General features: G+C 42.4%; 1 pseudogene; it reads left to right on the top strand.

The window, feature by feature from the left end:
• Positions 1 to 505: 505 nt before the first annotated feature.
• LOC110304544 lies at positions 506 to 13,691 on the top strand (annotated as a pseudogene).
• The last annotated feature ends 10,599 nt before the right edge of the window (positions 13,692 to 24,290 follow it).

The following is a 24,290-nucleotide window of genomic DNA, read 5'->3' as shown; positions in this document are numbered from 1 at the left end:
CTTCTTGGGATATGACTGGAGTCTTTCCTGTACAATCCTATCCCATTTTGGTCCCAACAGTGATTTGGCTCTGAGATAAGAATTACTTCATCCTTCTAAAACAGTAGAATCTAACAAGTAAGATTCATACCTGACAATCACTGAAAAAAAGAGATATGTGTGTGTGTGCGCGCACGCATTCACAGATGTGTGTGCTTATTCATGAAGTTCTGATGCATACAGTTAGTGGGAAAACATAACCCTTTGTGTACATGCGTATTGTGTGTGAAGTGTGAGGATAATTAGAATCACAATACTCTTCACAATTATCTGTCAGCAGCTTCTTTTTCCTTACCCCAAGGTAACCTCTTGATAATTTATTTTACTTGGTTTATTTTATCTCTCTTTGTATATAAGTGTACTACAACAAACCGGCCAGAAGTTTGGCCCAGAGGTCTCTTTGCAGATGTGAACAAATCCTTTCTCTTAGTGGAGGTCTTTTTCTTGGAACCCAGTTCCTGTGCTCATGGATGAGAAGACTTTGTCCCTTGTTGACTCCAGGAATGCGGAAGCCCAGCTGCCCACCCCTGTTGAGAAGGCTGTGTGCTCTGGGTGAGGATCAACACACAAGGCTGCGTGTGACTCTGACCTAGTGAACATGGAAAAGAAGCTAGAAAACAAGCAGTTGCCTGATAAACATTCTTCTTCCAGACTATCAGCCTAAGGATTTGCATTAATTTCAAAATTTCCTCCATGTTCAACAATGCATCCTGACAACATTTCTTATGATGGTTTTTTTTTTTTTTTTTTTTTTTTTTTTTATACAGTGACTCGCCGGAAGACTCATACTAATGAAATCTCCATCTCCTGCTTTTATCTGTCTACAAAATGAGGTTAGGAGCTATGCTGGTTAGTTTGAACTGTCAAACAGACACAACCTAGAATCTCCTGGAATGAGTTTTTTTCTTGTTAATAATGTGTTTATTGTTTGAGAATTTTATGCATGAATATGATGTGTTTTGGTCAAATCCACCTCCCTCCCATTCCCTCTCCTCCATTCCTCTCACTTCCCTTCCATCACCCATTAGAACTTCATGCCCTCTGCTTTTTATAGCCACCAAATCTACTTCATGCTTCCTGTATGTGCACGTATAGAGAACCATCTACTAAAGCGTGGGTTTCTTCTCAGGATGGGCATCCTGGAAGAAAATTGATTCTCCCTTCCCTCGTGGCCACCAGTTATCATGAGCCCCTTGTCAACCCACATTGGGATTTTTGCTGCTGTGATCTTGTGTATGTCTTGTACATGCATCTGCAGTCACGGTGAGTTCTAGGGTGCAGCTGTGCAGTCATGGCTAACAAAAATGTTGTCACTGAAAATGTCCACCACCTCTTCCCATCTCTCTACTCCTTTTCCAGTGATCTCAGGGGCCTTGCAAGAAAGGTGTTCCATTTAGAGATACGACGTACCCACAGTGTTATTCTCTGCCCACACTGGACAGATGTGGGTCTTTGTTATTAATTACAATCTATTTCAAAAAGGCGATTCTCTGGTTAGGGATGAGAGATGCACAAATCTGTGGTATAACACAGTGGGCAGTTTATTCCTATGTTTATTTAATATTAGGTTCTCCTCTATGTCCTATGATGTAGCCAGTCATATGTGTTTTGGTTTGGTTTTGGCCTCATTACTGATACTCATCATGAGTTCTGTCTTATAGAATGGGCTTTAAGTCTAGAAGGTAGATAGTTACCTCTATACCATTTGAGTCACTGTTGAACCAATCCATATATCATGTCAAGCCATGGTGTTCATAGAACCTGACGAATGACCCTACTCTTTTTGGTGCTTATTCTGTGAGATCTAAGGCACAGATAACTCCAGATCTCAAAATAAGACAAAATTTCAGCAGTTCATAATCTTTAAAATTCATTAAACGTATATATTTACCTAGTGCTTATATGAAAACTGAGCGTTAAAACCACAACACAGTGTTTTAATTCTAAGAAGCCATTTACAACAAGACACTATTTAATGTATTAAAGAAAAAGAGGCATGGTCTATTACAGTATGATATACTACAGATTTCATGAGAACATGTCACTGTGAGAAAATGTATATTAATGTAGAATAAATACCATGTATACTTATTACATGTGAGTTAGAACTCAACTTTCAGTTTGCTTAATAATTTTGTGATTTTGATAACTTTGTGATTTTTTTGTTCAAGTGTTGAATGGCCAATGAAATATACATTTAGGTGAAAAATCCTGCAGATATTTATTTACTAACTGAGCATTGTAGTCCAGCTTGAAAAGTGATATTGGAAAGACTTCTCCTCAATGTTCCCTTTATAAATGGCCCAGGCAGAGCTGGCTTACATCAGTCTCCTTGGCAAGTTACCACACATCCCTGAGCTGGAGTCAGGTGTCCTCGTGGGAATGGATAAATGTCTTGTTGGGTGTGAAATTTGAAAATGTCTTTTTGAACAAGTTTGGGCCATTAAGCTCACACATGAGCTCCGCATGCTTCATTTCCCCACCCTGGACCACACACATCCCAGCTGGAAGCCAACTCCATAGCCAATCCACAGTCTGGAGACAATGGTGTCATCATCAGGGTCCTCTTTGCTCTGGCCATGCATCTGTGGCTCTCCTGATGGTGGTCCAGAACTTCTCAGACTCCTTCGTGTGGTGTTGCTGCTCCCACCACAGGAGGGTGTGGATCCTGGAATCCTGGGTGTGCAGTCAGAAGTAGCTTGCACTAAATCTAAAAATGCTCCTTTCTATGTCTTTCCTTAATTAGTTATAGAAATGGTACCCTTAGTTTTTTGTATTTTAGTAAGGATCTAGTATTTTCTCTCTTTCAACACACACTCACACACACACACACACACACACACACGTTCTCAGGAAGATGCATCTTCTTGATTTGTATAAAAAAACAAACAAAAAGCAGAATACTGTAGTTCACATCTCAATTTTGTCACTTAGAAAGTATGTGATCTTGGAAAATTAAGAAATATTCAATTTCCAGTTTATTCACCTGTGAAGGGAAGGTTATAACCACTAAGCTTTCATGATTATTGTGGGAATAAAAACAGTGTATGTTATGTCCCTTTCCTGGAGTTGTGGAAAATACTCCGTAGTACCCATCCCTTCACCCTGCTTCTCCCCTTCCTAAGTCAATCACTGTCCTCTAAACTCCCATCTCAGGTTTAGGGAAAGAGGGAGAGCTAGGATGCAGGTACACACACTCCTGTCCATACCCCTGCCTCTGCCAAGCTTGAATGTTAAAGCCTCCTGAAAGGATAGCTATCGGACTTCACTTTTAAAATCCCCCAATGAGCACGCAGACATCACTTTGCATTGAACTTGGCTTATGGCAATAATATACAAGGTCTGAGAAATACAAACACATATTTCACATAATCTCCCTTGTAAAGGTGTTTATAGGGAAAATACAAATAATCACATTGTTGTGTAATTTGTGATACGATATAAAAAAAATAAACCCACAGGCTGTTCTAGGTCCTAGAATGGGAACATTCTACCACTTTGGAGGTGGGTGGTGCAGAGCAGAGGGACAGGGAAGGAAGGGTCACCTCCTGACCTAAGAGGTAGCAAGTGAAAGAGAGAAGGAAGGGGTCTTGTGTTTTTATTTCAGGTAAAATTACAGGGTAGACTGATTAAGAAACGTGAACGTGTCTAAATATAAGCAAAGCAAATAAAAAGGTAGACCATGAACACACAGTATAGTGTTGTCCTGAGAAGGTTAAAAACTATGTCTCGGCAGAGACATAGTTACAAATGCTGCTTCAGTTATCCAGGTAAACTCTGTTAGATGTCTAAGCTGATGGCCAGGGTGGGAAAGCCAGTTCTAAGAGGCTTCATGGATTGTAGTGCCTTCAGAGTCGTGATGGACACTTTCCAGGGTCACCCACTGTTTCTTTGGTTCTTAATTTCTATCTCCCACTCGTATAAGCACAGTTTGTCTTGCACCATTTTTTAGTATTTGACAAAAAGAGGAAATAGGATCATGATTTGAGAATCTGATACTTTAGATCTGACCCAATATCTTACTACTTCTAGGGTATTTTTTAAGCACACAAAGAATATGTTGAGTCTTGTTGGATTACAGTTGTGAAACCATTTTCAAACTTTTTATTGTTTCAGCTGTTCCTTTGTTCATTTTGTGAGGCTATCTTCAGGCAAATGCAAGCAAGATGCGAGAGACATGCCACGGGTATCATACGCTATAGGACACCTTTTATAGACATTTGCTCGTTTGAGTCTCCAGATGATCCTGTGTAGTGGACATTCATCCTTACTTTATAGGCAAGGGAACTGGGTCACAGCCTTGCTTGAAGGCAGGCCACCAGTAGCTGTGGGTGGAGCTGGCCTCACCTGGATTGTGTCAATCGATGAGCTCTGAGGGGCTGTTAATGCTAGGTCAGAGCGGGAATCAGCCAGGTGATGTGAGGCTGCATCCTCCTTCAAACTAAGACTCTTTGTGAACTCCTGCAGACAAGTCACTGGGCCTGTCACTGGAGGGGTGGGGGCTTATTTAGTTTCCCTGGATGTTTCTTTAAGGATGTTTGGAGGAACCAGCCAATACTAATCTCAAACAGGATATCCTTTAGGGAAAACACTCCATCCTAAATACAAACAAGAGATTTCAAACTGAAGAATTGCAGACACAAGGGAGAAGCCCATCTTTGTGTGTGTGTGTGTGTGTGTGTGTGTGTGTGTGTGTGTGTGTGTGTGTTGTGTGGTTAGTTCAGAGTAGCTTACTTGCTTTGGTGGACCACCCACTTGTGTGAATCTTTCTCTTCCCCTGTGTAACTAACTCTTCTTGGATCCAGTCTGCAAGCTTCTCTCTCTTCTTTCTCTTGTTTGTTTCTATATTCTTTTCCCTTTCTTTAGCTGTGATGTCCTGTGGTGTGGTATTTCTTTCTTTTTTTTTCCTCTTTGCACCCCACCCCCTGCTTTTGCTAATGATCTTGCCTCTAGAGTAAGGAAATCTTTGGGACACCAATAAACAAGCTCACCCCCTGGGTTCAACCGGGACCACCCACACTGAGTCAGGTACGCGAGGACCACATTCATTCCCTGGGAGCGTTTCTGCAGAATTTGCTATCCTTTGAGTCAGACTGTTCTGTGAGAAGTAGGAGTCTACTTCTAGTGCCTTCTTCTGGATGGTTAATCAGCAGCCCCTGTTAGAAGAGGGAGTGGTGCTCTCCTCCCTTAAGCCTCTGTGACATTTATGTTTAAAAATCCCTTTCCTGCCTTCCAGGCGCTCCTCTGAATACTCCATTGTTAGAGCCCCGACTCACCACCCTTTTGAGGGATCTAACGACAAAATCAGATCTCTTTCTTCATGGCACGTCTCAAGGCGGACCCCCCAACCCTTATCTCAGTCACTGATCTTTCCCACTGAAAACCTGGTGCCAGCGTGTCCCAGAAGTCTCTCAACTCCGTAAGAGAGCACTTCAGAATAAACACATCGAAAAGACCAAGAGGATATTTACAGCCTCCAACCAAGTTCCCAATTTCCTTGGCTGATCTTGTAGACAATGCTCTCCTGCCTCGGTTCAATTGTACTGTCAGAAATTGATACGGTAGGGAGATTGAGAAAATATTATGCTAAGCCAGTCAATAGGCAAACAAAACACTGCCAACCCTTTCTCCAGAGGATCTGGGACGAGCTGTTTGTTTGTTTTCATACGGATATCTCTGATCATCACGAATTCTCAGCTTCTCTTGCCTAAACTTTCTCATCTCATTCCCAGGGAGTCATGGGAACCTGGCTTTGGGGCTGAGAAACTTAATGTCACCTAGCAACTTGTAGTCCTCTTGACAGGGGCACAGCTCGGCTGTGCAGAACCAGCACCCATGTTAAAGATTCTGAATGGAAGCATCTCCTGTGTGTGTATAAAAGACATTTATGCCAAGTGCCTCCAGGTCCCCTATTGGCCAATCTTTTATCAATAACAGATGCTGACCAACAGAAACCTTTGTAGTTTTGTTTGTTTGTTTGTTTTGTTTTGTATTCTGTGACACAGAAAGGTAAAAAAAAAAAAAAAAGCAAGATCTTTTTCTGCTTCAAAAGCAAATTCTTTTGAAGTCTATATGTACCAAGAATCTACCCAGTGTTTTAGAATTCGTGATCCACTGAAGACTGCTTGTTCCTGCTTTAATACTTACGTTCATTGTCGTCAGCCTCACATATTGGAGGTTCAATTCTCTGCCTGCTTGATTCATTGGTTGAACTTGTAATACTTTTCTCTTTTCTGCCTTGTAAAAAAGACTCTTTTCTTCAGGACTGACTTAAAAGACTCTTCAAGAACCACTTAAGTTGTGTCCATACAGGGAGCTGACCCTCATCTCCTCTCTCCATACTCTCTTCTTCTTTCCTTAAATTTAAAGGTTTTGTTGTTGTTGTTGTTGTTGTTGTTGTTAATTTAATATTATTTGGAAGGGCAAGCACACCATGGATGTAAAGGTCAGAGAACAGCTTTATGGAATGAAGTCTGTCCTTTCCCCTTTTCACGGAGCAGGGAGACCACACCCATGTTGCTAGGCTCATGTGGCACATGCCTTTACATTCTGAGACATTTCACAGGCTCCAATTTGCTCTTTCTACCAACACCTTCATTATACACAGTGCTTTCAGGTACGTACCGGACTCAGGTATGCTAAGTGAGACACAAAGCAATGGAGTTTTTACCCACCCGAGAGAGGAGCACTTAAAGTTGGAGCCCTGAGGATCCCCCCTACCCAACTCTTATTCCGACCCTGCTCTCCCTGAGCCTAAAAGCTTGCAAATCATATAGGCCTATGTCATAAGCATATCGCCTTATATACAAGTCCTTCAGTAGGCTTCTTTCCGGGGTTTTCTGTGGTGCATGTATATGAATGTATTTGTGAGTGTGCACATGCATACTCACAGTGTGTGTGTGTGTGTGTGTGTGTGTGTGTGTGTGTAGGAGTGATGTCAACACAATGTCCTTTCTCTCTCTCTCTCTCTCTCTCTCTCTCTCTCTCTCTCTGAATGACTCAGGGTCTCTCATTGAACCTGGCCCTCACTGATTGATCTAGACTCGCTGACCAGTGAGCTCCAGTGGTCCGTCATCATTCTGGCTTCCAGCTTCTATGTGACTAGTGAACATCAGGACTCAGGCCCTGCTGCTTCACAGCAACCATTGAACCTTCTGAACCATTTGCCCAGAACCCTGGATTTTTAAAATTTCAGATAATAAGCCTGACAGAAGACAAAACAAAATCCTATAAAACTGCCTTCTGCCCTGGCAGGTATGCTTTTCCCCCACGTTCTTACATGCGACATGTCACAATTTCAGGGTGGGGCTAAATATTGTACACTTAAAATATCACCGCCATTAAAAGCATTATGTAGTTAAGCCTGTACAGTGTTACATTTCTAGTTTCATTGGGAATTTTTCTCACTGCCATCACAGAAGCATCATGAGGAGAGAGGTACTTACTGTGGCCAATGATCTGAGGCTGTAGTCTCTAGTGTTGGGGAAGGAAGAACCAGCCATGGTAGCTAAGGTGGCAGGGGCCTGAGGCGCTGATCACACCGAATCCTTAGTCAGGAGGCAGAGAGAGATGAATGTGGGTGCTCCACTGGATTTTCCTTCAGTTCAATCTGTGACCCTGGTCTGTAGAAGGATAGTCTCCCCATGTGCAGGGTGAATATTCCTTCCTCTACTAGACATCTCAGGAGGTCTTCTCCCAGATAGGCCTGGGTGAGTCTAAATCTCCCCAAAGTTGAAAACTGAAGAGATGTGAGGTTGACTTTACTGTGATTTTCATTGTACTCAATTTCAATTCATCTAAATGCAAAATGCATCACTAATGCAAGACTCCTTTCATTACAGCCATGATGCCCAAGAGTGTGCTCACCACCTCCCGGGCACTAAGTTCTTCCTTCTCCACCATGGATGGACTGCTAGTTCTTGGATGCTGATCCCAGGCATGGTGAAATTCCGTGCTCTTTCTTCCTAGAAGCTTCCTTCCTCTTTCAAGTGCCCAGACACTGGGTCCAGTTTCTTGGGATCCCCTTCTTTTTCACGATAACTCTGATGTTTTGAGCTGGGTAAAAGTTTGAGACCCTGCATGGAAACCTGGATGTATGCTCTCTCCGTACTTGACCGATGGTTTGAATGCGAATGGAATTCTGAGTTGGAAATACTTTCCAGTGACCTTGGATGTAGCTTGTCTTCTAGCATCCAGCACTACTAACAACAGTTTTTGTTTTTTTGACATTTCTTTGTGATCTCTCCAACCAGCCCTTTGTTCCCGTTTGTAAGCATCCATGAGTTCTGTTGTGTAGTATTCCTCCATTTCAGGATAATGCTCACTAGATAGATTTTGCTTTGTTTTGTTTTGTTTGAATGTGATAGGCCTCAGTATTTTATTTTTATTTTTGGTTTGAATCTGAAGGCTCATAGCTGGCAGCTTTTCATACATTTATGTTTTTCCTCTTTTTGTAATACCTCCATCTCTTTTTTTAAAAAAAATTGTTTTTTCACCCAGATGCTGGTTCTTATTGCAGGTATCTGTTGACATAAACCATCTCCAAAGTGAAAGGTTAAAGTGATGGACACAATGTATTTAGCTCCTGTATCTGCAATCCTGAAGATGGTATCACCCGGACACCTGCTCTGGGCTTGGTGCATTCACTTACAAGATGACTCACTGACAAGCTGGTGCTGGCTATTGGCTGATGCCTTCTTTGTTATTTCCCTGTGGGAATCCCAACAGTGGTGCCTAGGCTTCCTCTATGTATGCGGTGGCTGAGTTTTAGAGCAGGGTTACAGGAGACCTTGATAGAAGTTAAGACAACTCTCCTGACCTGGGCTTGCAAGGCCCAGGATATCCCGTCATTCACATCCTGTTGGCCAAGTAAGAGACATAAAGCTGGATGTTTTCAAAGGCCTTCCACACAATGAGTATCTTGGGAGTGGGTTCTCCAACTCAGTGTAGCCTTTGAATGTCTTTGGTGCCTGCTGACATCTGGCCTTGAACCTCAGGTAGGATCTCCAGGCCAAGGCACCAAATCAACTCATAAATGCACAAGCCACACAACAGTGAGGTAATGATTACAGTTGTTTGAACCTATAGCATGTTAGGGCAATATGTCGTGCAGTTGAAGATTTTAAATGCAGATTTTAGTGCTTGGGAATAGGGTGCTACTGAACTAAAAACCTGAAATGTGAGGGTGATGGTGGAGCAGGCAGTGACTGGGAGCCGGATGGTCCTTAATGGACATGGTAGGTGTGTCTTCATAGGATGTTGGCCAGGGAGAGATGAGAGAAATTTATGAGAAAATGTTGACGTTTGTAGAGTGTAATCTGATAAAACAAACAAAAAAGATAACAATATACAACTGAGACCCGCTAAACTAAAGAAAAATGGTGAGTAAACGTGGCAGAACTTTCTGGATTTTAGAGTAATAGTTTTTCAAATGACAAACAGTGATAAGGCAAGATTGGATGAGCTCTGACAGAGATCAAATCTAGGGCCATTGGGGAAACATCAGCCAGATGAAGCCAAGAAAAGGACTAGAAGTTTTTGTCAGATCTCATGACTGACTGTCCGAGAGCAATTATATCTAACAGTGGGTTTTCTGGGGTGTTTGCCCACAACAATGTTGTTAGATCTGGGGCTAGAGAGGCACATTTGGGAATATGGCTTTGGCCTACAGGAGCAAACGCCAATAAAATCTCCACAAGATCCCCAGTGCCTTTAAATAATTCCTTTCAAAAATTATCTTAAATAATTTGGGTTGAAAGAAAAAAATAGATAAGACAAATGGAAAAAAAATCATTGGGACTTGCAACGTTTTACAAGCAGAACATGAGCTGAGAAAACTAGTCAATTGCAAATGTGAGCTAATGTCCAAGGATAATGAAGGCCATAGCCAGAAGCTCACAGGACAGAGACCTGAGCCATGGAGCCCTATTCCCAGGCCTGGTGTCTAATCAAGGAAGCACTAACACGAGCAGTTAGAACTGCATTGCTGTGTAGCAGACTTTCCCAGGAGCCTCCTTCTCTTACACTTCTATTTAAATGATCTTGTATCATTCCCCCTGTTGTGTGTTGAGTGTCTGGGAATGTATTAGTCAGTTTTCTGTCTCTATAATAAAATATTGTGACACACAGCACTTATGAAAAGGAAAAGGGGAGTTTTACTTTGGCGCATGGTTCTGAAGGTTTAAGTCCAAGGTGAGGCAACCCTACAGATGTTGGCCTCTGGTGAGGGCAGAACATCATGTCAGAAGCACAGGCCAGAGAAAGCAATCAGATCTTAGGCCAGGAGGCAGGACAACTTGGAAACTGGAGTCTCATAATACCCTTCTTGGTACAGTCCCATGACTTAAGTGCTCACCTCGAGGCTCCGCCTCTTAAAGGCATACCACAGAATTATATCCTTTCAGATTTAAAATTGAATGGCTTTTAGTAAACCTGTTAAATAATGTGACTGTTATCCCTAATGTTTGGAGACTTCTTTTTTTTTTTTTTAATTTTTAGTTCACATACCTACCTACATACATACATACATACAATCATATCTCCCTAAGAAACCCTGAATCTATTTTGGCTTCTTTAGATCTGCCTCCTTCTTAGTACAGTTCATACAAATAAGTCACAAGTTTTTTTTCTTTTCTTTAACATAATGCTTCCTAGTCCTACCCCGACGTGTGGATCTGTATTTTACTTTACTCTTTTCTGTACAGCCTTTAGCTTCACAGATATGCCAGACTTTGGTCTTGATGGGCTCAGGTTGTTTCCACCATTTCACTGCTATGAATAGAGCGTTGGATACCTTGAAAACTCTTTGAAAATCTGAAGAACTACTTCTACTGTGGCTGCTCCACATCACATTCCCAGCAGCCGTGTGAGCATTCCAAGCTTCCCACTCTCTCCACAATAACTGCTAGTCCCTCTGAGTGAGAAGTCTTACCCATTCAGCTCTAATTTGAATTTCCACAGGGAATGGAAGCATCGAGCATCTTTTCATGGGCTCATTAATGCTTTCTATCACTTCTTTGGTGAAATGTCTCATGTCTTTTATTCACTTCACAGCTGGGTTGCCTCATTACTATTATTGTTGCATTTTAAGTTGAATTTCTTGATGCAAGTCATTTGGTGAGGTATTTTGCAAACATTCCATCACAGTCTATTTCAAGTCTTTTCATTTTTTAATGGTGCCTTTTTGAAGTGCGGTTTTCACAAGTTCCAATTTCTCTTCATTTTTTTCTTTCACATACTATGTTTTTAGAGTTATTTCTATTATTTGTCTAACCTAAGTCTTAAGTATTTTTCTACACTGTCATGCGTGTGTATACACATATGTGGTGTGCATATGTGTATAAGTATTTGTGTGTGTGTGTGTGTGTGTGTGTGTGTGTGTGTGTGTGTGTGTGTGTGAAGGGGCAGGGTTGTGGCTGCTTTGAAGAATCTTCCTCAATCACTCTCCATCTTATGGTTTGAGGCAGAGTTTCTCAGTTGAACTCAGACCTCCCTGATATGGTTAGCCAGCTTGTTCTTTGGATCACCTGGCTGCCTTCCAATCCTGTAATGTCTTCCCATCATGTGTATGGAGTCTGGGAATATGAACTCCAGTCCTCTTGCTTGTATGCCAACCATTTTAGCAACCAAATGATCTTTCTAGCCTTTGAGTATTTTCAGATGAACATATTATTATTTCGACTCTTGCATTCAAATTTGTGTTTATTTTGATGAATTTAACGTGTCATGTGAGGTCAGAGTTTAAGTTTAGTTTTTCTGGGATCACTATTTGAATAAAATGCCTTTTTGTCCAATTGCCTTGCTGGCTTTTTGAGCAGTTGGCGACAAACCTATGGATTTATTTCCAGCAGATGCTATACTGTTCTCAATAATTCCTGATTCCAAGTGAGTTTTGAAATTGAGATGTGAAATTTCTCAATTTTGTTCTGTTTAAATTGCTCTATCTAGTCTACATGCTTTGCATTTACTTATAAGCTTTATGACTTGCTCATCAACCTAACCAATATTTCGATCTGCCGAGAAACAAACAGAAATGCCCAGCTATACTCTTTATGAATCCCTGATGTACAAACACTGTCAGGGAAATAATAATAAATGTTAATTTTTATTCGAAACAACAAAATGTAGGCTAATTTTCTTTACAGATGATTATGACTAATGTAGCCACCAAATTTTATTTATCATATCCTTGCATATCTAAAACACCGTGCTACTTCTATATCTGAAGATTTATTACTATTAAGGAAAATAGAACAAAACAAAAACCCAGCAGATGGTAGAAGCCAGAGAAAGAGGAAGAGGACGAGGAGGGTGAATGAGAAAGAGAGTCAGAGAATGACCAGTGAAGTATGATCAGATCTGACCCAAAACTATTTTAAGAATGCTTTATATAATTTTTAAGCGCTGTATTTATAAAACCATGTTGACCACTGGCCAGAGTGATGGCAAAGGGTCTCAACAAAAGAAAGCAGCTAAGTAGTCATAGAGTCTAGGTAGCATTGGCAGTATAGTTAACAATAGATGGCTATTCATCTCTAAGGCCCACTTCCCAGGTCTGTCACCAGTGAGGACATAATGAACTATGGGGAACAACTTCTGTCCCCTAGATCTGGAGATAGAATCCTAGAAGAATAAAGAACTCTGAACCTTCAGTCCCCTGACAATTGGATCGGATGCTGCCTCTGACTCTGTGGCCTGCCTTTGTATCCCCTTCCCCTACTTGGGCTGCCTGGTTGGGCCTCAGTGAGAGAGGATATACTTGAGGCCTACTGTGACTGGATGTCCCAGGGTGGGGTGGTGCCCAAGGGGCATTTCCCTTCTCTGAAAAGAGGAGGAGGGTATAATGGGAGGAGGGATTTGCAAGGGTGGGACTTGGAAGAGAGGAAGGATGAGGGATGGGGGTGGGGGTGATGATCAGGATGTCAAGTGGATAAATAAAAGAAAAAAAAATAGAAACTCTGAACCATGAGTCGTGGAAGCCAAATCCAAGCTCCTTACATCCAGGTCAGGGCAAGGGCAGGATGGAGTTGATCTGCTGTTTGCAGTTAGAGTTTGAAGAAGTTGCTTTTTGGCTAAATGTCCTTGACTGAAATTGGTGGAATGGTGCTGATACAGACTGGATTCCTCCTCAGCTATCTTGTTGCCAAGCACAACTTGTACGGGGGTTGGGGGGGGGTTCCTGAAGGAGAGAGTCAGGATTGATGTGTAAACTGACTACAGGCACCCAAACCTGACAGTGATCCTTACTCTGGCTGCATTTAAACCCCCCAAGGACAAAGAGGACAACCATGTTTCATTAGTCAAAAGAACTAAAAGCCTGTTGAAAAGGGTTTAATGAACCATGGTGAAAGTTTTCTTGTTAGTAACAAGAGATACAATTGTTAGAGGCCATTTTAATGGTGAAAGAATTCAGGGCTCCTGTGCCTGTCTGCCTGCCTGCCTTCCCTCTGCTGTGGGCATTTAAAACAAGATCAGCACATTCAACAATCAAGAAGTTCCCACAGCCTGGGCGTCAGAGGAAGCTGCCTCCATCCTGGCACTATGTCGAGGTGGTTGGGAGCATCTCTTCGTTCCTTCTAGTGGCAGCAGCAAGGATACCGATGCTGTATCAGCACAGGCAGCAGGGCATCCTGGAAGCAAAGCAGAGAGTCTAGGAGTGAAGTGGTTGCAAAGAACAAAAGCACACTGCCACCACAGACAAATGCCAATTCAACACAGTAAGGGGGCGAATCTGCTGATCCCACCATGCAAAGCAGCAGGGATATAATTGCCCATTTGGACATGTCCCTATGTATCCTTAAGATAAGAGATAACACAACAACAACAACAACAACAACAACAACAACAACAACACCCTTCTACTTTCTCCCAGTAGGCTGATTTCTGTTCTTCAAGAACTATCTGGAAATTTAGAACAGGCTTGGACTCGAGTTGGGAATGCTTCTGAAAAGCCCAAAGACAGGTGCATGCTTGAAAGGATGTCCCCTCCAGCTGGTCTTTGTCTCTGTCTTCCTATATTCCCTTCTCTTCTGAGATGTGGTGCTTAAGAGACTGGGAGTGGGCTCTATTGATTTTAATGCCCATTCAAAGATCAGTTGGGTCTCCTGTCATATAAGTTGCCTGCCTGTTCTCAACCAGAATCACTATAATGGAAAGTACCTAGGTGGTTGCTAGCAATCTATAAGGGTTTCTGTATAAGTCCACAGGACCTGAAGATGCCTTGTTCTGTAGACTCGCTCTGTGATAGTTCTCCAAAGCCCCCCACTCTCAACCCTTTAATAATATTTTGTGGCTCCAAAGCCCCTGCAGCTGTCATGCCAAATCCATGTTTTTCTTTTCCTTTTTTTTCCCTTTGAGCTAAATGAAGAATATCTCTTCAGTCTATTTTTAATTTTTAAGTCAAAGGGACCCAGTTCTACTTTGGTTAAAATAAGTAACAAATGGAAAATAGAAACATCATTATTTGTTGCTTGCCTTCTCAGGGAGATAGAGGAGAAAACAGCATTCCCTTTTAAGATAATAGAAGCTTCAGACTTGGGTGTCTGCATTCGTCTGAATGTGTGACCTTACAGCAAAATCCCTTAGACTGAATATTGTAAGCAACAGCGGTTAGTGAGCATAGTGGCAGAGGTGGAGAGTTCAAGATCAAGGTGCCGGGAGACTGAGGAACTAGACCTTCTCAATGATGGTACCTTTCAGCTGTGTCCTTTTGAGGCAGGGATGAGCAAGCTTTCTCAAGTTCTTTTGTTTGCTTGCTTTTTCATTTTGTTTTCTTGAAAAACACTAATCTCATTTGTGAGGAAGGATCCCTTGTGACCTACTAACTTCCAGAAGCCCGATCATCTTGGGAGTTGGGACTTCAGCACATCAATGCTGGAGGGCCACAAATGTTGACTGTAACAAGGCCTACAGCATTAGTTGAAAGTCCCAGCTAGATGACTTTGAATATGTCTATCAGTCAGAATGAGTCCTGGTTGAGGATTACCTATGGAATTATCAAAGTACCTCTACCTACCCTTCCATAGGGTAGTATTTTGTAATATATTTTAATCATGGCCCAATTTGAATCATGGCTCCCAGTCACTAGAAATTCTCTCATTAGACTTTGTATCACAGATTCCACAGGAGAGAAGTTACCGAGGTGTTTTGTTTGCTTGGTTTGTTTGTTTGTTTTTTAAACAGAGTTTACTATATTTCTTCAAGAAAATCTAGTTAAATATGATTATGCTCTATTTATAAACAGGTGTTTCTCTGGAATGGACAAAAGGTGGCATGAGCTTACTAAGCCTCCTGTTTGAATGAAAGGCAACTTCATGAGTCTAAGAGAAGTCAAGAGGCATGGTCTCCAAAACGCAGCTTGAAGTCACTTTCCCTCATACCCTTCTTCTTTAACACTGGGGGACTAGCTTGTTTTCCATTGCTGTAATAAACATTGCAACTAAAAGCAACCCTGGGGAGGAAAGGGTTTGTGTGGATAGATATGGCAAACCACAGCCCATCACTGAGAGAAGTCAGGGCAAGAACTCAAGGACCTTCTCAATGATGGTACCTTTTAGCTGTGTTCTTTTGAGGCAGGGATGAGTAAGCTTTCTCAAGTTCTTTTGTTTGCTTGCTTTTTTTTTGTTGTTGTTGTTTTTGTTTTCTTGCTTTGTTTTCCTGAAAAACACTAATCTCATTTGTGAGGAAGGTCCTTCAGTTCCTACTGAAGCAGAGGCAATGGACAAATGCTACTTGCTGGCTTGCTCTTAGTGGCTCGCTTAGTGTTAATCCAGAGAATTGCTAGAAAAACTGACTCCACCATTTTGGGCCAAATTTGGGAATATTAAGTACTGACCAAGGGATGGACTTTGGTCAGGACCACTCCCTGGAATTTCCCAGTTGAGAATACCCTTGAGCCTCATGTTGCAGGAATTTATAAGGACAAACCTACAGGCCATTATACTTTCCCATGAGGCTTTGTTTTTTTCTGAGAACAACAACTCCCAGCATTCTAGGAAGTTACCTGGTTCCTGGGGCAGGTGGGGCTTATAGATTAATTTTGGGTATTACACTCAACCTGCTTTCTTTTACAGCCCAAGGCTGTCACCTAGGGGTGACACAATCCACAGTAGGCTGGGCCCTTCCACACTAGTCATTGGATAAGAAAATGACCCACAGGCCAATCTGTTGAAGACATGATCTCAGCACACATTCTCTTTCTAGATGACTCTGTGGTAAGTTGATAAAAAGCTAACTTGAACAATTGGTTTGCTTTTCTGATGTTTTATTTATTTTTCAAGGATTAAACCATTAGGGAAAAGGATTTTCAATAGAAGATATTTCAACTACACCAGGTTAGGTGGACTTAAAGGTAAACTAGACTTCACAGGATAAAAATTTTCAGTATCTTATTTAATTACTCCTGTTGAAGAAAGATATAGTCATGTTAAAATGTCTGTAAAGGGGGGATGGTGGTGGATGGAGAGATAGCTCAAATGGTTAAGAACACTGACTGCTCTTCCTAGAGAATGTGAGTTCAATTCCCAACAATCACATGGAGGCTCACAACCATCTGTAAGGATCTGATGTCCTCTTCTGGTGGGTCTCAAGACAGTGACAGTGTACTTATATATTAAATATGTATAGTAAATAGATATTATGTATTATTATATTATGTATATATGTATGTATATTAAATTAATATTAATGTATATGAAATAAATCTTTTTAAAAAATGTCTGTGAGTGGACACGATCAAACACATATGGAGATTCTCTCAGGCACATGTGGAGGAGCTGATGGGGACCCTTGCTGGAATTCTAGGAGGAAAGTCTAGGGTAAGAAAAGGTGGGAAGGTCTTGGAAGGACTCTTGTGGCTCCCAGTCACTTTCTTCACAAACCCAAACTCCTTGTTGCTCAGGTCACGGTTTAAATCAGTGTCTAGATCTCCCATTTGATTCTCACTTGAGCCTTTTCCTGGGCTACGTTCCCAAGAACCACCTTGTAAGAGTCCTTCTTCTTGAGCCAAGGGCAAGAAGTGTCTCACTTTTTGGCTCAACCAGGTTTGGGAAAGTCTTCAGAAGCTACTTGTGTTGACTTAAAGGCTTTCTTCTTTACATATCCATTTAGAGAACGAAAAGCACTCAACACATGGTTTTCCCTAAGCAAGGGCAGGTTTCCACTTCCTGTTAAATTATGCTAGGAAATCACACACCGTCTATCACTGTGTGACACACAGGCTTCAGGGTCAGCCTGAAGTCTGCTACGTGAGACTTTAGAGTCTGACCTTGCAAATCAAAGACCCGAGATTAGAAACTAGACTCCTGAGTAGGTAGCTGAGCAGCGTGAAACTTAGCCAATAAATCAGACCCCAGCAAATTCCCCTCGAAGTCATTCGCACCAGCTACCTTTCCTTCACAGCCCCTGCTATTGTTTGCAGACAGAATGGCTAAAAGTTATGTCTGATCCCTTGAGGGGCTCTATCAGGATTTATATCAGCAATTAAAGGCATGCTTTATAAAGAAGCTGAATGTATCCAACAGTACACTTTTAGGCAGGAAACAACAAGTTACTCCCATTCACTCCCAACCCACTACAGGACTTGTCTGAACACTTTATCTTGGTCCAGCTGCCAGAAGGCATTTCATTCTCTTTCCTTGCATGCAGGGAACCGCCTTTCCTTGGCTATCTGAACTCGGAAACATTTAACATTCTCCCAGGAAATAACTCTATTCAAAGCTATTGTTTTCAAGTGCTAGAGTGATTGACTTGAAAGTAGCTTGCGTAAATCAGTACTGTTGATTACTAAACACAATGGTAATTACTAGGGAGGATAAGTTAACACAATAGAGTCATGGGTGATATGGGGCAATTGGAAGCAGAGCCTACAGTGGGATTTTAATCGCATGCATTGCAGTTAAGGAAATCAGGCTGGCTGGCAGGTGTGTAGCCTGGGTGCGTAATCTCTTGTTGCAATTTCTTCATGGTAAAATTGTTGATCCTAGTTTCTCCACATCTGTACCTGCTGCCCTTCCAATTTCCTCCACCAGTATGTCAAATAAACACTATAAATAAGATTTTGCTAAGTTAGGGATGTGTGGTGGGCCATGCTTCTCTATCCTAACAATGGAGATTCACTTGGCTTTGAATTAGCCAAGTATGCTAGCCTGGCCAGCCAGAGAGCCCTAGGGATCTGAAGTGTGACGCTTTTTCAGTGATAATGGTGTTTTCTTCGCCTGTTTTCCTAATGATGAGGCTCAGCTTTGGGTGTGAAATGAACATTCAGAAAATAGTTATTAGCTGAACACCTTATGATACTCAGTAGCTGATTAAGTCAAGAAAAGTCTCCAAATCTGTATGTGAAATAGGCTAGTGGTGTGTGGATGTACTAATGAGGGCCTAAAGCTGGTTCAGGAAGGGAGAGCTCTAGTCAATAGACTTCACTTGTGAGCTGACTCATTTAACGACTGATGTTTATAAAAAGATAAAGAGGTATAAGAAATGTTCTGTGGGCGTGTGGTGAGATGTTGGGGAAGAGGGTGCCTCAGTGGGCCCATGCTGAGGCATCCCTTCCTCCTTAGGGACCAGCCACACAACGGTATAGTATAGAATAGTTTATTTAGGGCATAGGGAGGGGAGTTAAGAGTGTAGTAGAGGTAGAAAAAGGCAGAGAGAGGAAGAGAGTAGAGAAGTAAGGCTGGCCATGACCACGTGGAGAGAAGAGGAGCAAGACACGAGAGAGAGAGAGAGAGAGAGAGAGAGAGAGAGAGAGAGAGAGAGAGAGAGAGAAGAGTAAGAGAGGGAAGAGGGGGAAAGTAGCCCCTTTTATTGTGGGTCAGGCCTACCTGGCTGTTGCCAGGTAATTGTGAGGTGGAGTTTAGACTGAATGCTAACAATGGCCCTAGATATTAAATATGTGACAGCATTTTTAATGTTCTGTGTGACATGAAGTGGGTAGGAGAAAGCTTGGCAACTCATCAGGTGCTGGGCTAAACCACTCTGACCAAAACCATCTTGTGGGAGGAAAGAGTTGATTTCAGCATGTGTTTCCAAGGTCACAATCCATCATTAAGGGAAGTCAGGGCCGGAACCTGGAGGCAGGAACCATGGAGTAAGGCTGTATACTAACTAGGTTACTCACTGTCTTCTGGACTCTAAGGAGCTTGGGTAGGTCCACGGCTCCAGCTCTGCCATCCTCAACACATACAGTTTATCTGGCAGAAGACTCCTTCAAAAACTCTAGTCTTGTGGAAATAGGGAATTTAATACAGGATTCACTTTGTTGCTTCTATTATTATTATTACGTGACTTTGAAGACAAGTCACAGACTTTGACGAGAGAGGCCAAGTAGCAAGGTCATGAGAGTGGCTTCTAGAACCAAAGAACAGTCTTTAAGAGCTGAGAGAAGTCAGAGCTCAGGAACCTAGCTATGTCATGCTGTGCTGTGCTATGCTATGCTATGCTATGCTATGCAATGCTATGCTATGCTTGTGTGTGTGTCACTGAGTTTAATTAGGGCTACTTGAATGGGCATGTGTAGGTATATGCAGTATATTTCCTGGAGCATGGGCAGTTTATCAGTATTGATACCACTAAAGACAGATTACTCCCCAGCCCTGCAACCATTACCTGGCAAAAGCTAGTCATGACTGAGAAGGGCTTCTATTTTCTCTCTCAGGACTGGTTGGGAACTAACCAAGCTAGCTAAGAAGCTGGGTAGCCAGAGAATCCTAAGCATCTGCCTGTCTCTGCCTCCCTAAAGATGCAATTACAAATGTGTATTATAATCTGCGAGAAGGAAGTAGATGTGAGATCCCACCCCTATCCCCCACAAGTTCTGAAGACCAAACTCTGATTCTTGTGTTTTCAAAGCAAGCTCTTTATTGGTGATGCTATCCTCCTGGGCCCTAGGCCTGGACTTCTGACTTACAGAAACCATGCAGTTGGTAATGGCTATTGCTTTAAGTCAGCAGTCTTGGGGTGGTTGGTCCTGCAACAGTAGAGAACGGAGAAAGTGTATTCTGATCCACTCGGCTTCTTTTCTTTTCTCTTCTCGTCCCTATCTAGGATTTTAAAGGAACTTTCATAATTATAAAGTGTATCAAATTCTGCCAGAAATGACATGTATGTGGTTTTCCTAGTTTCTACGAATGGCCTAGCAATATGACTCTTGCCAAAGGCAGATGTCTTCAAGTCTGAAGCCCTGAGTCCGTTCCTTAGGACCCAGATGCTAGAAGGAGAGAACAGACTTCCACAAGTTTTTCTCTGACCTCCCCATGTGATGCCATTGCATGAGCCCACATAAAATAAGTAAGTGAATACATTAATCGATAAATGTAATAGCTCTGAAACTCACTGAGGATGAAATTCAGCTCTTACCACTGTTCTCAAATAGCACACTGTGGAGCTCAGTGCGCGTGTGCTGAATGGCATCTGCTAAGCAGCCAGCCTTCCACCACCAAGCCGTGATCCTCTCTCTGTGAGATAGAGGGAAGAAATGAATCAAAAAGCAAACAAAGAGCAACTCAGCCTACTGTTAGAAGAAATAAATGCCTATTCCTTCCTAAATCTCTGGCCAACATGCTCTCGAGTCATCTGAGCTTCCTGCACAGTACGAGCTAGGATGTGAAATGTCTTCTTATCCCTTGAGCAGAAGTTTGTTGAAAAGGATCGTGGGAACTCAATGGACTCGCAGCCAAAGGGGACAAGTACTTAGATAGTTGAGTCCTATCTCAACATTTCCAGAAGTTTAAGGAGTTTCATGTTTGTTTGCTTTCCAGCCCTTTTGCTGAAAGACAGACAACTAAGGAAAACAATAATGTCAAAAATGACAAACTGCTCTAAGGATTACCGCAGTGGTCATAGATTATACCCATATCTCAGTGATTCAACTGTACTCTGAGCTTGATGGGGAAAAAATGGGTCTTGATTTAACAGTCATACCTACTGGGGTCCCAGCTATGAGAGCTTACTAAAAACGTAGTGCTAATAAAAGTTTACAAAAATAAGTAAATATGGTGTGTCAAGAAATCCACATAATTTACACATTACTTAATTAGCTTTTATATCCACCACATAAAAGGCACTGGACTAGCGAATAGTGGTATATAAAGTTGGATTTTAATGACTCAATCAAGTTCTCAGAAGCCTTTCTTGATTCCAAGGGAGATTATAAAAATTTCTATTCTGATTTATCTATTTATCATGCTATGAAACAGATGAAGTATAATTATTATATAGTAGGTGTTTATTGTTTAGGGTGTGTGTGTGAGTGTGTGTGTTGTGGTGTTGCGTGTTTGGGTGTGTGTGGTGTGTATGTGTGTGTTTTGGTTTTGGTTTATCAAACCAGGTTGTTAATTCATCTAGAACAAGGAAAGTGTTCTTGCTATATTTTATACCTAGCCTAGCCATGCTTGCATAGAGGATGTGCCCATGAGAAGCTAATTCTGTAAGGTGTAAATTATGTGGATTTCTGGGCATACCATATTTACTTATTTTTGTAAATTTTTATTAGCACTACGTTTTTAGTAAGCTCTCATAGCTGGGACCCCAGTAGGTAGCCAACACATATTTATTGGGCACACATACGCTTCATAATTACAGGACATTTATTTTGCCCAAATGTAGTAGAGCTTGAGCCTACAACCCATAGTGTCTCATCTCCAAACTCATCCTAAAACTTCCATTTTGACAAATAAGGAAACTCAGTTACCATAATCTTGAGGAGGCCTTTGAAGATTTCACAAATCACCTTTTTTTTTTTTTTTTTTTTTTTGTTCCGAATGAAAGGAGAGGAGGTGGTTTATATACTGAAGGATTAAATGCAGCCAGATGTATTCACAACTTTTTTTTTTTTTTTTTTTTTTTGCCTAGGAAATCTGGAGATGTTACAACAGCTGTTTGTAATTGCAGCTCAAATCCCAAATTAGCAAGGCTAAGTGGAAGAATCAGCTAGCCTTTACTCCTGGCCCCTTAAAGTATCTTTTAAAAAAATGTCAAAGGGACATTGACACTACTGTCCGCGTCTTTAAATAACTACCAGTTTCAACCAGGCTCGTACACTGAACAACCCCTACGCACACTGTGTCCCTGGCTCCCCAGACGGCAGATAACTAATCAACGCGCCCTGGAAACCCCTTTTAGATCTCAGGCTCCACTAGCAACAACACAACAAACAGTCGAAAGGGCTTCTGGGTGTATGCCTCTGGCTGCTTCAAGAATTGTTACTAAAATAAGGGGGTAAGGTCACAGGTGTTCCTAGCCTTCGGAGGAACAAGCCAGTCACTGACTGCTTCAGGGTCAAGGCCAGGCATGTTGGCCCAGGGTAAGAGGAAGTCTTTAGGGTAAGAGTCACAGACTATCTGCAGACCCGAGTGACAAGGGAGAAGAATGGATGTATTTATTGTCTCGTAAGACCTCTATGGAGTGCTCTGACCTGGGCTTGGTGTGTATCTCTAAGTCACTGCCCACACGCTCCCACTTATTTTTTTAAAAGCTTAGATTGGACAATGGCATTTGTGCATAGAGTTCCCATCTTCACTGCCAGGCCATACCACAGGATGTCAATAGAATGACCAGAGCATAGCTGGCTATCAGCACAGCCTTCTTGCCAATGTGGTCTTTCACTACTGATATCTTTAGAGCATGAGCATCCGCTTCAAGGAATGACATCCTTCAACTCTGTCCTTTGCATTGTCTTTCAGGCGGGCATTTGGCAGTGTTTGGGATCATCTTTGATAGGGTTGGAGTAGGATGTTGCTACTGATCTTTAGCAAGTAGAGGGCAGAGATGCTAATCTACATCCCAGAATGCACAGAACAAGTCATGTGATAATTATTGATCATGCTGGTGGTCTGCATTCAGCCCTGCTGCTGGGGTGTGGGGCTCTCCTTCACTTGTGAGGTGAAACTCGGGTAGTGCTTGGCTGTGTTTCCCCAGTGCCTTTGCCTTCGAGTGCTGGGCTTCAGGGACGTGCCAAGACACAGATCATGGAGTAGAAAGACGCTGTCTAAGATGTGGAAAGCCAAAGCTGATAATCCCCGGCTCCTGGAAATCTATTCACTGCTAGAAAACTGCACAGAGAAGTAGGGAACGAAGTGTCAGGGGTCCAGGGGCTCCCAAACTCCTGGACATTCCTGCTGAGTTGCAAGGGGTTGGGAGCTGTGTGTGTGTGTGTGGGGGGGTACACAGGATGAGGAGAGTGTCAAGCCTGGGGCCAGGGGAAATGGGAGCTCCAGCTTAGCTCATCAGTGATTGTCCTTAGAGGCCTTCTATGGGAGATTTAGGCTATGGCTCTGTAAGCAACGGCCTTCTCCATGCTCCCCAGAGTGGTTCTCAATGAAAGAGACAGTCTTTGATTCCTAACTGTTTCATGGTTGTTCATTGTGGAAGATGGATGCTTGCCAACTCCTCATGGTGGGCTAGAGATTAAATACCTTTTGCAGGGAGGAAAGTCTGGGAATGGAAACTTATTGGCTAAACCCTCAGGGCCTCTAGGTACCTCATTAGCATGGAGAACTCTGTCCTGGGGCTACAGGTCCACGTTTCTTTATGTGGGAAGTGTGGCACGCTTTCAAGGCCAGGAATCTGGCAGGAAGCAGGGAGGTGCCTATCATCTCAGGTGGATGTGGTACATGGGTGCCGGGGTCTCAGACCCGCTCTACCTTACCAAGTTTCAAGGCATGGTCTACTGTCCCACATGTTGCTGTGGAGAAACCCTGGAATAAGCTGTTCCCATTCCACCTGGGACACCCTCCTCCCTACTCTGCTGTTACTAGGCTTTTTCTAGGACTACTTAAACGTGCTTGCTTTTGTGAAGCCCCTTTGAATTCTGATCCCTTCTCATTGCTTTAGTTTCTTTGTTCAACCCTATAATACTGTCCTCCAACACATATCAGCACACTATAAACTTCTTACTTTTAAAAGAGGAGCACAGATGCCAAGGGCACATGTCCCTCATGAATTTGAGAGCCCTCTGTGAACTTCCAGTTTAATGCTTGTAAATCCAGACCACACATCCCTGCCTAGGGTGTTTCTGTAAACTAAAGTCCCACTGGGCTGGGCTGGGCTGGTGGGGGGAGGGGGTTACTGCATCCCTGGTTTGTGGGTTGTCATCATCTCCTGTCCCACCCAGCCTCAGTCCCAAACCATCCCAGTCCCCACAGGAAGTACAGGTCTCTTCTCTATATTTACAAAAGCTCCAGTCACACAGGGCATGTTTTGCAGAGTGGATTTTACTAGAGGAAGCTGTGGAGCGAGTTGGCATGCAGACAATT

Source organism: Mus caroli, chromosome 11 (genome assembly GCF_900094665.2).
Source record: "Mus caroli chromosome 11, CAROLI_EIJ_v1.1, whole genome shotgun sequence".
Lineage (NCBI taxonomy): Eukaryota > Metazoa > Chordata > Mammalia > Rodentia > Muridae > Mus > Mus caroli.
The sequence above is the reverse complement of the archived record's forward strand: the minus strand, read 5'-3'. Positions and strand labels throughout refer to the sequence as shown.